The sequence below is a fragment of the Pholcus phalangioides genome, unplaced genomic scaffold (genome assembly GCF_987345545.1).
Source record: "Pholcus phalangioides strain wild (caught in Gottingen) unplaced genomic scaffold, Ppha-v1.0 ptg000031l_1, whole genome shotgun sequence".
Lineage (NCBI taxonomy): Eukaryota > Metazoa > Arthropoda > Arachnida > Araneae > Pholcidae > Pholcus > Pholcus phalangioides.
In genome coordinates, this window is record NW_028301621.1 from 2,152,869 (window position 1) to 2,158,155 (window position 5,287).

Here is a 5,287-nt window from a genome sequence, read left to right on the forward strand (position 1 = left end):
TCCATCATTTTTTGAATGATGCTTCAAAAGCGTAACTCAGTTTCTCAACGGCAACCGTGACAGGGCGTCGGCATTACCTTGCATATCACCTCGGGTCTTCTGGGCCAACACATGACGCTATCCGGCAGGCGAGCAGCAGCAGCTGCTGTGGAGGCGGCCATACCATCCTTGAACGGCAAATTACGTTTGTTCATCCAAGAGTTCATGGGGTGGTGGTCGCCACTGGTATAAGCGAAGGATGACCTTTCCCTGCCCTTATTCCTGGGCACACCGTTGTTGGCGGTCGAAGACTTAGCCGGTTGGCTTCTGGCTTTCTCGGTCTTTGGCTGCAGGTTCAGAGCTCTGTTGATTCCCTTGGCAAATGAACACGAAAACAACCGCCATTCCGATTGCTTGGACATTTCCTGAAACCGTTTCGGTGCCGATTTCCTCCTGCTAACAGGATGTCCATCGTCGTATCGTTTCGAATTCATCTTCAGCTGTGAGGCCTTGCCCTCGGACGCGGACTTGTCCCGATTGGTCTTGTACACGTCTGATAGGAGAGGTGCTATCTTGACGCCGTCGCGGCCTTCTTCAGCGATCGCTCTCTGGGTGGATTCGTTGGCCTTGTGCTCGACGAGGGCGAATGTTTTCTTCACCACGTCCCCGTTGACGTGAGGCCGCGCTTCGTACACACATCTGGTGTCATAGATCTTCGATTGACGACTGTCACGTCGACAACTCTGCCGTGCTCTGACATAAACTGTGACACGGACTCGGGTGTCACTCTCTCGGACGGCATGTCGCAGACCAGGTTCATTTTAGCGCACCTGGTCTCCTCGAACGCCGATATGGGCACGATCCGGCGCACTTTAGCACCTTCTTCGTTGACTTGTAGTTTGTTCGAGTTCCTGAGACAGTACCGGACGACCCTCCTTTTTTAACATTAGGCTATACAGGTGATATGAAAATATGCATTCTTAACGATTAACAAGATTTGTTTTAATTAATGAGTTGTTGGTTATATATACTGTATATATAATTTTATCAAAAAATCCGATTTTTTAAATGTAAAAAAAAACCTGATTTAAATTCAAAAAAATTTGATTTTTTTTTTAAATCATGATTTTTTCAAGCCTGGTAAGGAAAGAAAAGAAAAATTCTCGGCAGGGGAAGAGAAAGAATGAATAACGGAAGCAATGTTTCCTTTCTCTGTCGTCTTCGGATGAACAACTTATCATCTATATTTCCTCTTCCTTCGAAAAGAAAAATATATATTGTATGTGTGTAGTATATGAAAGCAAGCCGCTCTGTGGGCATCCTTGTTATGAAATCGCACCGCAAGAACGCGTGTCAAACCGCAGGAGCTTCAAATGGTGATCGGCTGGAGTTGGTTTTCTGCGGTTTCTCAACTTATTATATGAGTGAGAACAAATATGAGTGACTTTATATGAGTGAGAACAAATTGCGAGTTCCACGTCTTTATTGTGCGGAGTCGGTATTATAGAATAAACTTGAGGAGGAAAAAATCTTTTATTTCACTTTGATGCTGCTGCCAAATACATGTTTTACGTTGTGTGGTTACTTCTGTATACCTGCGGGCAGGGCCGCAACTAGGTGCTTGGTCAGCCGGGGCAAGCACGCATTTTGGCACCCCCTCATATTGTCGAAAAGTGGTTAAAGAGTGAAATTTGCACCCCTTCTAGTCTGGGGCACCAGACCCGCCTGCACCCCCCCCCTCTAGTTGCGGCCCTTCCTGCGGGGTGATTTAAATTGAAGCAGACAGCTTTGTGAACGGTGCCCGTATACCATCGTGAAGGTTGTTGTCAGGGTCCCGGGTTCGAACCCAAGGGAGGAGGATATTGATAAGATATTTTCCCTAACGAACTCGAGGCGACCATCGATAGACAGCGCCTTCACTTCCAACCCATCTCACTAATGGCAGTAAATTGCACTATAGCGATATGGCCAGAGTTGGTGTTTGGTGAAGTAGCTTTGTGAACGAATGAATTGCATTTAAAATCCATTCTTCTTTCCCGAGTAGTTGGTTTCGATTTTTGGAAGAGGAAAATATTTCGCATATTGTCCGCTGGGAAGAAAATATTCTCATGATGCCATATTAAAACACAGTTTATTGATGAGTTCTTGATGCAGAAGTGAGCACACACAAGGACGTCTTAATGATTTTGAAGCACTTTTGGGGACCCCTCGAACCCCGATTTTATATACACTGAAGAGCCAAAAAAACTGGTTCACCTGCCTAATATCGTGTAGGGCCCCCGCGAGCCCGCAGAAGTGCCGCAACACGACGGACGTGGCATGGACTCGACTAATGTCTGAAGTAGTGCTGGAGGTAATTGAGACACCATGAATCCTGCAGGACTGTCCATAAATCCGTAGGAGTAAGAGGGGGTGGAGATCTCTTCTGAACAGCACGTTGCAAGGCATCCCAGATATGTTCAATAATGTTCATGTCTAGGGATTTAGGTGGCCAGCAGAAGTGTCTAAAGTCAGAAGAGTGTTCCTGGAGCCACTTTGTAGCAATTCTGGACGTGTGGGGTGTCGCATTGTCTTGCTGAAATTGTCCAAGTCCGTCGGAATGCACAATGGACATGAATGGGTGCAGGTGATCAGACAGGATGCTTACGTACCTGTCAGAGTCGTATCTAGACGTATCAGGGGTCCCATATCACGCCAACTGCACACGCCCCATACCATCACAGAGCCTCCAACAGCTTGAACAGTCCCCTGTTGACATGTAGGGTCCATGGATTCATGAGGTATTCTCCATACCCGTACACGTTCATCAGCTCAAAGCAATTGGAACCGAGACTCGTCAGACCAGGCAACGTGTTTCCAGTCTTCAACACTCCAATGTCTGTGTTGTCGGGCCCAGGCGAGGCGTAAAGCTTTGTGTCGTGCAGTCATCAAGGGTACACGAGTGGGCCTTCGGCTCCGAAAGCCCATATCGATGTTTCGTTGAATGGTTCGCACGCTGACACTTGTTGATGGCCCAGCATTGAAATCTGCAGCAATTTGCGGAAGGGTTGCCCATCTGTCACGTTTAATGATTCTCGTCAGTCGTCCCGTTCTTGCATGATCTTTTTCCGGCCGCAGCGATGTCGTAGATTTAATTTTTTACCGGATTCCCGATATTCACGGTACACTCGTGAAATGGTAATACGTGAAAATCCAAATTTCATCGCTACCTCGGAGATGCTATGTCCCATCTTTCGTGCGCAGACTATAACACCACGTTCTAACTCACTTAAATCTCGATAACCTGCCATTGTAGCAGCAGTAACCGATCTAACAACTATGCCCGACCGCAGCGCCGTACTCTGATTGGTTCCATATCTCTTTATTTGCATACGCATGCCTGTACAAGTTTTTTTGGCTCTTCAGTTTATTTTAGGTAGTCCGGTCAATGCCCCGGTACTGTGTCGAAGGGCACGCCGAATTAACCTTTTACATTTTTTTAACATTAGGCTATATGGGGGCATGAAAATACGCACTTACCCAGGCCAACCAAATATGTACAGCCAACCCTCGGTTTGCAAACTGCTCGGTTTGCGAGCAATTCAGTTTATGAACAAAAAGATTTTGTTTACGAACTAGTTTTGATTTACGATTACGCAAAACGCCTAAATACCGAAAGAAACAACATATTTCAGAAGTATCTGGCCATGTGTCGATTTTTTTTTATTCGATAGAAGAGTTGGTTGAAGCATGGGCGGAGATAACCCCCCCCCCCCCCCAGCACCAAAGGTGAATTCGACTGATCTAATGCATATATGTATAGATGAATTGACATCATCATCATCATGCCCCCTCCCTCCCCCCCCCCCAGCAATAATGACCGTGCCCCCCAGACTTCCAAGTCTATCTCCGCGTATGGGCCTCCATGGGTTGAAGCATTTGATTTCCTCAGAATAATGTTTATACCCCCCCCCCCCCGAATACGACTTCTATTATTCACCCAGTGATCCATGCATCAGCAGGTCTTTTTTTTTTTTCAATTTTTATGTTAATTTGAGTTCTCAAAAAACTATTTTAATATTCTAAATTGCATATTTGGAAATTGAGTATTATATGCTATCATTGTACTACAAAGCTTCATAGGCGGAGATATACTTGGAAGTCTGGGGGGCGCAGTCATTATTGCTGAGGGGGGGCCACGATGATGATGATGATGATGATAATGTCAATTCATATATTCAATGTACATGTCATGATCAGTCAACTCCACTTTTGACGATGGGGTGGGCGACAATGCCCCCGCACGCCCCCCCCCGTATCTCCGCCCATGCAAAGCTTGTAGTAAGTATTTGTGGAAGCTATTGTCATAATGTGCAAGCTTGTTTCTGCAAGCTTTGTCAAAAATCGTGCCTATATATATTATAGATTATGTTGCGACCGGAGATTTTGAAGGCTGCGTATCATCAATCTAGTGTCAACACTGGGATTATATGTAGATGATCATGGCCCCTGGCATCGTTTTCATTTCGTCTTTTTCATATTGTGGTTATTTTTCCTGTAACTTATTAACCTTATGATTTTCATTGATTTTACGTTCTGCACAGGAGCTGCTGCAAAAATCCTCGCTAGAATTCTTTGACGGGTGTCCGGAATGGATTAATTCATTTTACTTTGATTCCTACAGGGAAAACTGTTGCGGTTTACGAACGGACTGAAGGGACGAATTAAGTTCATAAACCGAGGGTTGGCTATAGTTACGGCCCTGAGAGTCAGCACCCTAAATAGCAATAAAAATATTTAGAGTGTGCAGGAATGCCGAGAAATATATCTATACAAAAATTAATAAAAATTCAGACCAGAATATGAAATTGAGGAATGATTCCCAGAACTAATGGAAAAACAGTCCCACAATTATTGATGAAATATCAGAATTAAGAAAAAACAATTTCAGAATCAATCAAAATTTAGACGATGAAAATCCAAAATTAATGAAAATTCTGAATTGATGAAAAATCAAAATCCAGAAAAGCGGTGATCACAAAATAAATCAAAATTCGGAACTGATGAAAGAAAAGATTCCAGAACTAATGAAAATTCGGAATCAATGAAAGAAATAATTGATAACACTGTATTAAATATTTAACAATACGTCAGTTGAGACCGAAAACTCCTTCTCATGACCATGAATATTTTCGAAAATTGTCCCAAACCTTATAATAAAAAAACATGTTTTTTATTACGAGAAAATGCGGGACATATGGTCACAATTTCTCCTCTCCTCTCGTATCGATAGTTGCCAACAGACCATTATTTGTATTTCACTTTTTTT